Source organism: Cervus elaphus, unplaced genomic scaffold (assembly GCF_910594005.1).
Source record: "Cervus elaphus unplaced genomic scaffold, mCerEla1.1, whole genome shotgun sequence".
Taxonomy (NCBI): domain Eukaryota; kingdom Metazoa; phylum Chordata; class Mammalia; order Artiodactyla; family Cervidae; genus Cervus; species Cervus elaphus.
The window spans coordinates 154553-164158 of record NW_025316728.1 but is presented as its reverse complement, the minus strand read 5'-3'; positions in this window follow the sequence as shown (position 1 = coordinate 164158).

Genomic DNA, 9606 nt, shown 5'->3' with positions numbered 1-9606 from the left:
TCCCTGTGTGGTAGAGCACAGGTGCTGAAGCTGCTTGCCCCTTGCCAGCTTCCACGGAACCCCTGGGAATCCCCAAGGGCTGGCACTCTTCATCTTCCCAGGCTGGAAGATCTCAGGAGGCTCCAGAGGAAAAAGCAGAGTCCCCAAATAGGCCCACACCCAGCAGTGGAGGCCTGAACAGAGCTCAGATTTCAGTCATGAGCGTGACGGTCTCTCTAGCTCCTGTCACCCGGGCCGGCTTTCTTGGGCCTATATCCTCTCATGGACCTTCCCAGCTACCTCCTGAGTAGTCAGGAACAAGGTCGCCTTTGAGGTTCCCGGCTTCCCCAAGGTCCTGCCACTAAGTGTGCTGGACCCCAAGGTCTCCCTCCCGCCCCACCCCAGTCCTCTCCATGACACTTCCCAGCACCTACTCGGGGTGGGACGGGCCTTCAGCACTTGTCCTGCATTTTCATCCTCATGGTGAGCCTGAGGGTGAGGTAGAACTGTTGCCCTGTTTTATAGATAAGTATACTGAGACCCTTGAGAGGTTGAAAGGGGTGGAGCATCAGGAAGTGTGGCCTCTGAGATTCCAAAGCCTTTAGACATCCCATGACACTATCTCTTTAAAAAGCAGACCCAACTGTGCTACCTCTCCACCCCAGACCTCTCAGTCCCCGAGGAGCGACTCTACACACTCACATGCACATGCATACATGCATGCACACACACACACACACACACACACACACACATACACACAGGCGCACGTGCCCGCACACACGTACCTGCAGGGAAGCCCACCTTCTGCCCACCTGCAGCCGACCACTCCCCAGGCTCTGGGGAGCTAATTACGTCACAGGGAATTGCAGTGTGAGTCTCACATCACCAGGGGTGTCCCCAGTGCAGGGTCTGAGACAGAACACATGTGGCAGAGCTGCAGGCCAGGCCCAGCTGCAGCAGATGTCCGCTGCAGCTGGAGGGCCACCAGGCGTTGGGCCATGTGTGGCTGGTCAGGGTCAGGGCCTCGCCTGAGGGTCAGCACAGGCCTTCCAGCCAGTGCTGGCCCAGCTGCCGCTCTGCTCACTGGGGAGCGCCCCTCCAGGGCACGGGGTATGGGAGGCAGTGTTTCCTCGTCTGTACAGAGGGAAGAAGATCAGCACCATGACCCAGTGAACGGAGCCCATGCAGGTCAGGGCATCACACCGTGTACCCGGCTTGGAGGCAGAAGGAGTACTGCCCTCAGTAAGCTGACAGCCTGCGGGGCAGAGGGGGGCACTCTTGTGCCTGAAGCAGCAACCATTCAGAGCATGGGCCAGAGAGGTGAGTCCCCTACTTCTGTTAGCAGAGAGAAGGCCAACAGGTCAATAAGGAACATGCTTGCCAACTCTGACCAGCAGGTCCGTGAAGGGGGCAGATGGGCCAAGGGGACAGGGTTTGCTGGGAGGTGATTCACGCAGGATGGCTGGGAGTGCTCAGGAAGGACCTCTCCTGAGAAACGACAGTTGAGCTTGAGAGAGACAAAAAGCCAGACAGGTGAGGAGACAGGGAGCCCAACAGAAATATAAATGCAGGGACCTGAGGCTGGAAGGATGGATAGGTGGCAGCGTGGTCCCAGGGAAGTAAGTGGCTGAAGAAGGAGAGGAGTCAAGAGGCCATGAAGGGCCCTGAGGGCCATCAGAAAGGATGTGGAATTTATTCTGCTGGCAACAGGAAGCTGCTGGGAGGTTTGCATGAAGGAGTTTCAGGGTCTGACTGTCATTTGGAAAGCTCACTCTGGCTAATGCTTGTGTGAAGGAGGGTGTTGGGGGACCCGAGGGGAGCAGGGAGGCCAGTGAGAGGCGTCTGCTCTGGTCTAGGACCCAGATGCTGCTGCTATCCCCTCCCCCCTTTCCCCTGCCCTCTTCCCTCTGTGTCCCCTCCCTTTCCCTTTCTTCCCCCTCCCAACCCACCCCTCCCCGCAACTCACCACCCCCTGTGAGGAGGCCCAGGCCTGACCCCTCAGATAGGCTCTCAGCATCCGGGACTCTGCTCACCCCTATATGCTGACAAGACTAATACTTGACCCACAGGGGCTTCCTGGCAGGTGGGATCATCCACACCTCCAGTAAGTAGAATCTGGGCTCCCCCACCCCCACTCCCACCTGCTCAGCCCCACCCACTGGGCCACTCTAGGCCTGGCGGCTCAGTCTCCTCTCAGGAGGAAGGCAGTTGTACTCTCCTAATCCACAGATGTGCAGCCCTTTCATGATGAATTAGGCCAAGGATCCCTAATTGTCGGTAGTTGATTTTGGTTAAAATGGAAACACCTCCTGTGGTTTGCAGGCGGGAGCTGAAGTGGAGGTTGTGGGGTTGTTTGCATAGACATGGAAGGTTGATGCTTGAAATGGGTCCATGGGCGTGATAGCAATTTATAACTATGAGCTGGGCTGAGGGTGATTTAATTAAGGCCAAACCAGCCCCGTGTCACTGGAAGACAGTGCCGAGCCTGTCCTTCTTCTCTTTTCTCCAGGACAGGTAAGAACACAGTGTTGGAGTGCACCAGTGTTCCATCTGCTTGCAAAGCCAGGTTCCAGGACCTCATACCTAGACTGCATTCCAGCCATGGTGAGGGAGACGGGGACCCCCAGGGTGCTGCCCTGGGGAAGGTCCAGCATGCACAGCAAGCACCCAAGGGCCCCCCACGGGGCTGCTCAGCAGGCCCTCATTGGCAGCTGTGCAGGGCTGGGACTCACACCCCAGTCAGTGTGACTGTGACACCTTTGTCTGGTGCTGGGGGAGAGGCAACACCCTAGTGCGGCCACCTCAGAAGTGCTTGGGTGATGGCTGATGGGGAAGGAGATTCCTCTGGCCACAGGTGCCCCTGGCACCTTGAGACAGATCCCACAGAATAACTAGGATTGTTAGCTCAGAATGAAGGCTGCCAGCAGTTAACTCAGCCCTTTGACTGCGGGGGAACCCCTAGCAGATGCTGATAACAAAGACACAAAGGAGAGCAAAGGGCACAGTACACAAGATCCAGAGACAGACTAATACAGGGCACAACTGATGGAGCTGGCCGGGAGTCCCCAGTGGGGTCATTGACCACAGTCCCACCGAGAAGGAAGCCATGGTCTTGCCTGGTCTCTTTCTGTCCTGCCCCTCAGAGCATGGGGCCAAGCAGAGATTGGAAGGATCCCTGCACCTGTGTGTGGCTGCCTACCACCCCTCCTTTCTCAGGGAAGAAGGGTGGGGGAGAGGCTGGCCGCCTTACCCGCTCCTGGGCGCTGGGGGCCAGAGGCGGAGGGTATAAGCTGTGTGCAAACATCCCGCCTTCTCCCCAGGATATTTTCTTTAATAAAATACCATGGAAATGTCAGCTAGTCTAAACAAATAGCCAGGCTTTACAGAGGACGAACAGCCTGCATAAAGCACCCCCAGGGCCCGCTTTCCGGGGTGGCTTTGCAAAACTGTGTGCCAGGAAGGAAGCTCAGAAGCCTTCGTGGTGGGGCAAGCCTTTAGGGCCCAGACAGGTGAGGTTTACAGGGTTCCCGGGGAGGAAGGGGCAGCCGGACTGGGGCCTGGTGTGGGGGTGACTGTCCCAGGTGGTCCTGAGGACCTGGGCTCCCATCAGACCAGGGATCCCTCCTGAGGACCCTCAGGCAAGGCTGCACCCTGTGGGCAAGGAGGTGGAGGAAGGGACTGACGGCAGAAGACCCTCAGGTTCAGTTCCTCCTCTCCCCCTACAGGAAGCCCCATCTTCCTGGCCCATTACACAGATCTCTTAGATGTTAGGGGAGGCACCCATGGAGTCTGATCCTGAGGGGCCTCCCAGGATGAGGTGAGCCTCCCTGCATCCACTGGACTAGGGGACCAGGAGGCCCAGAATGGAGGAGAGAACTTACAACAGAGCAGTTAAGTGATGGAGCCACCAGATCCCCACTCCTCATCTGTGGAGCAGGGCAGTGATTTCCACTGCATGTGCCATGAAGAGGAGGCAGACACAGGGCAGGGCACTCAGTCAGTGGAGGTTTGTTCCCCCCTCATGATCCCTCCACAGTGGGCACCAAGATGGGTGCTTCTCAAGGCCGAGGACACCATCCTCAGGCCTCCAGGAAGGGATCCAATGTAGCAGGTGATATTTTCCAAAACTGGCCACAAAAGTGCTCTTGTTCCACATGCTCTCTCAGAAATCTGCCACTCCCCTGCCAATGGGGAGTCCATTTCCTCTCCCTTTGAACTTGAGTTGGGTGCTGAGCATAGGAGGCTGGGCACCCACATTACCTGATCCACCTCTGGTCAGACAAAACCCGGCAGAGCCCTTGCCTGTTGGCGAGGCCTGACTCAGAAGACCAGGCCCCCTGACCGTTCTGTCCCTCCTACCCTTGGCCCCAGGACAAGACTGAACTTGAATTCCTTGGCCTAGAATTCCTTGACAGTCAGGAATACAGCCCCACCTGTCATGAACCCTTAGAGCCATGCCACTCACCATCCAAGTTCTGCTTCATTTAGTCCACGAAAGAATACCATGTTATCAGCCCTGTTGTTTTTCACATGAGAAAATGGAGGCTCCAAGATCGACTGACTCCCTTGTCTAATATGTCCCAGTTTGACCTTGGGAGAGGCACACTGGGGAGTGATTCAAAAGTCCCCACTTAGGATCACTTCCCGGTGCCCCCATGCCAGCCACCGCCCCACACTGCTGGGGAGAAGCAGCCACTTTCGGCCCCTGGTGCCCCCATCAATCAATATTTTTAATTACTTACATGATTGACTAATAAAATTCTCCACCAACTAATTGATTTTGTGGTCAAGCAAGAGCCTCTGTTTTTATTAAAAAGCTACTTAGATGAATTTTTTCCCCCACTGAAATGGGAGGCTGTATTTCTTTTGGTCATTTTGGAAGAAGAAAAATGGGAGGGGACAGCGACAGGAGGAGACCCAGAGGCCAGGAAGACTCCAGGCCCAAACCAAGAGGCCTTGGGATCCATGAATCGGCAACTGGCTCACTTCTGTGTCCTGCCAAACACCCAGAGGCTCCGCAGTGGGTCAGGTGCTGGCCAGAAGACCCCTCAGGCGCCTACTTTACCCAACTCAACTTGGCCAGAGCCATTTCTATTGTTTTTATAAGTAAACTATAAACTTTCCTCTGAATCTTAATGGAAGCATTGGCTTTTCAGTTATAAAGGTAACTCACGCTTGGTGCACAGATCAGAAAAGACAGGCTAATCTAGCAAAACAACAAAGTGATGAGAAGGCTCTCACCCTGGAGACTCAGCTGAAAAGGAAGTTGATGGAGATGCTGTGAGAAGAACTGAAGCACTGATCCCCACATTTCCAGGGGTCCAAAGCCCCAAGGAACCATCACCATAGAAACCACCCAGAGCCCAGGGTCCAGAGAAAGCTGCTTATGGTTACTGCATTAGCAGACTTCTGGTTTTTGATTTTTTGTTTTACTGCATTGATTTTCGACTGGCTTGGAGTTGTCCTGTGATGTGTTTATAAATGACTCCAGTGTGGCCTGTCCTATAGAGGAGCCACTGCCTGTGACCTGTCCCTGTGGTACAGGCCAAGGTCACCATTCCTGGGCAGCATGCCAGGTGGGGCCAGGGGCTCAGCATGGGCAGCTAGGGTGAGTGAGCATGGAATGTTTTGTGAAGGAGTGGCAGTGAGTGGGCTGAGGCTGGGAGAAGGGCACTCACTCACGACGCTGGGCAGCACTTTCTGCCCCAGTCCTCAGACTCCTCGCCTGGTGTGGGGCTGCTTCTGCAAAGGGCTCCCAGGCCTGGCCACTGTCAGTTCTCCACTAGGAGAGGCACTGCAGACTGGGCTGTAGCAGCAGCTCAGCTCAGGCCCTTGGGCCTGCCTCTGCTCATTGCATCCACAGTCACAGTCATCCTCCTGTTCCTGACCTTTGTTGTTTTTGTTCAGTCACTCAGTCATGTCCCACTCTTTGCAACCCCATAGACTGCAGCATGCCAGGCCTCTCTGTCCTTCACTTTCTCCTGAGTTTGCTCAGACTCATGTCCATTGAGTCAATGATGCCATACAACAAGAGGATGAGATGGTTAGATGGTCCCTGACCTTACTCTGACTGCATCTTCCCTTAACTGCTACATACCTAGCAACCAGAATGGTGGATGGCACAGAGTGGGTGCTCAGTTACCACGTAACAGGTGAATGCTGAATAAATCTATTTTAACCATGGATACTTGTGATGGCAGTCAGATGGCCCTGCTGAGCTGGCCTTGGAGCCAGGAGACAATGACCTCCATGCCTGCCCTCTGAGGAAGGTCATGGCAGACAAACAGCATGGCAGGCAGTGTTGCCCCTCTGCCCCTTGCCAACCCAGTGTGCAGAGGCCACTTTTCCGTCCTCATGGACAGAAGCAGCAGCACCACAGAGGGGACAAGAGACTCTACACAGGCTGTCTGAAATGGGAGTCTGGTTCTCTCCAGGGGAAGCTGCTCGGGATCACCTAGAAGTCCAGCCCCACTGAACCAAAACCCAGGTGAACTGTCCTCCCCTGGGTGTAAAGTCCCGAGACGCACTTGGTAGCCATGAGGTTATCACTAGCCCACCACTGTGCCTAAAGGATCTAGATTATGTCTGGAACCTAACTTACTTTTTTTTGGCTATGGACACTGAATTTGAAAAAATAAAAAGCAGTATTTGTGATACACAGTACAGCAAAGGATGCTGAAAGGAGGTATGTCTGTATTTAGGTCCTTTGCCCATTTTAAATCAAATTTCTTTCATTTTTTCTTTTTTTTTTTTTGCTTTTGAGTTGTAAAAGTTTGTTGTATATTTTGGTTATTAACCCTGTAGCTGATACATAATTTACAAATATCCTAACTTACCTTTAAATTAAATAAGATACACTGGTTTTTCTTACACAAAAAAATAACATCTGCTCAAAGTAGAAAACAGATTTTTAAAAAGTCATAAAGGAGAAAAGCTCAGTTGTCCTCCTCCAGAGTGCTAATGACATATCAGAGATGCAGCAGCTCCAGAGGCAGCTGACCCCTCCTTCCTGAATCTCGGGATGTCTGAGGGATGCGCTCGCATCCAAGCTGTCATGCCCTCCACACTGCTGTCTGCCCTTGACGGGGTGAGTCACTCCCTCCTGGCAGCACTCCTCTCCCTGGCTGGGACCCGCAGAGCAGCAGCAGAATCCCGGCTCACACAGCTGGCTTGGAGTCTCACCTCACCTGCCACCCACCCTCCTTGGTTCCCTGGCTGGCCTCACCCTCTTGTCCTGATGTGTGGATTTTGGAAGGTCCCAGGAGCCTCCATTCTTGGTAGCCTCCTCTCTTCCCCACTCCTTCCATGGTGAGCTCATTCAGGCAATGGCTTCATGCATCTGTGCACTGATGTCACCCACAAAGGTCACTCTGACGCTCTGGAAGGCACCTCCAGGGTAACTAGCAGCACTTGCACAGCTCTGCCTGGAACTCTCCCGCATAGCAGCAGGTGGCAACCTCGTCCTTCCAGTGCTCCATTCCAAAGCCTGGGAGCAGAGCCACCATGACTGTGCTGTTGTCCCCCATGGTCTATCAGCAAACCCGCCAGTCCCAGCCACAGTGGCCCTCAACTCAACCGTGGCAGATGCTCCTGACTGGTCTCCCCAAGCTGCATGGACACCCTGGGGCTCAGCAGCCCACCAAGCAGGTTGCCTTGGTCCCCACCAAAGCAGGGCCTGAGATAGGACTTGGGGTGGGAGTTGGTTGGGGAGGTGATGGCAGGAGGCAGGAGTAAGAGAGGAGAAAGTCCAATAGAAGGGTGGTCATCATGGGGACCGGGGGCTGCTGGGCCCCCCGAGAAGCTTTCAGAATCATCCACTAGGAGGATGTAAAGTTGGAACTCTGTCTATCCTCCCCTCCCCTGTAAGGACTACTATAACTTTATCTCCCAGACCCCCACTCTGCCTTGGGAAGGCCCCAAGTTACTACTTTTCCTTTTGTAATCAACAAGTTCATCTGCTGCTGATCCTCGTCTGTATCAGTTATCATTACAATTGTTGCCAAATGATAATTTTTCTAAGTTCTATCTATACTTCTTAGCTGACATTCTACTGTGAAGGCTAGCCTTTCCTTTTTTCTTTACTAGGCTTCTCAGGTGGCTCAGATGGTAAAGAATCTGCATGTCATTGCAGGAGATGCAGGTTCAATCTCTGGATTGGAAAGCTCCCCTGAAAAAGGAAATGGCAATCCACTTCAGTATTTTTGCCTGGAGAATCCCATGGACAGAGGAGCCTAGCAAGCTACATAGGGTTGCAAAGAGTGGAACATGACTGAGCAAGCATGCAATCTCATAGGATGCATGGAGTTTTTTAATTCTAGTGGTTATAATTCATTTTTGTAATTACTTATTTTGATGCTCAAAATATCCCAGTTGGGTCAATGGGAGCCTTCAAGTTGGCTCCTGTGTCCCTTTGACACACCCCATCATAGTTTGATTACTTTCTTACCTTCTGTCACAGCAAGCTATTCTAAGCCCATTTAAAAAATTATGTATTTATCTGGCCATGCTGGGTCTTAGTTGTGGCATATGGGATCTAGTTCCCTGATCAGGGCTCAAACCCTGGCCCCCTGCATTGAGAGCACAGAGTCTTAGCCACTGGACCACCAGGGAAGTCCATCTAAGCCCATTTTTAAGTTCCCTGCCCCAACCCTGGAATCAATCATTTCTCCAAGGAGCCTTGGTTCCTGGTTCCTTTTAGTGGGGGCTGTATTTAGAAACCAAGATCAGGGAACTGCATGTTGTGATGGGGTGTTTGCAACATTTTTAAGTATTGAAAGTATCTACGATTAGCAAGGCATGGATGAGGAGCACTCTTGTCCTCAGTCAGTGGAAGAGGGCCTGGGACAGGAGTGAGAAAGGGCACTTGGCCATGCCTGTCATACCTGTTTGATGGTGATAGGTGTGCACATGCACACAAGTGTGCCATTTATAGGAACCCCTTTAACCCAAACTAGCACACAAGTACACGAAAGCAACACATTGGAAACAATCAGTGTCCATGGACACAAAGTTAACTAAGGAAATTGTAGTACTTCCTTCCTAAAATGAACCAAATTTAAGTCCATGAATTATTTTTGGAGAAGCAGAAATTTACAAAATGCCATGTATAGTCTGATTTTTTTAAAATTTAAGATAAGAGATGTGCATCTTACAAAGGTGACTGTGTTTCTGTAGAGAAAACTAAAAGGACACACTCCAATCTCATAGGCAACATTATCCTTCTGAGTTATGGGGAAAGACCCTGGAGGTTGAAAACATAGGAGCAGAAAATCATACTTTGCATTTCACACACTTCTGAACTATGTTAAGGGTTTATAGCAGCCATGTATTTCCTTCACAATTGAAAAAAAAGCTGTAAGGACTTCCCTTCCCTGGTGGTACAGTGGATAAGGCAGGTAGATACCTGCCAATGCAGGAGTTCAATCCCTAGCCCAGGAAGATTCTGTATGCCTAGGAGCAACTAAGTCCATGCACCACAACTGTTGAACCAGTGTGCCTAGAGCCTGTGCTCAGCAACAAGAGAAGCCACCGAACTGAGAAGCCTTCACACCTCAACAAAGAGTAGCCTTGGTTTACTGAGACTAGAGAAAGCCCACACAGCAACAAAGCACATTAAAATAAGTA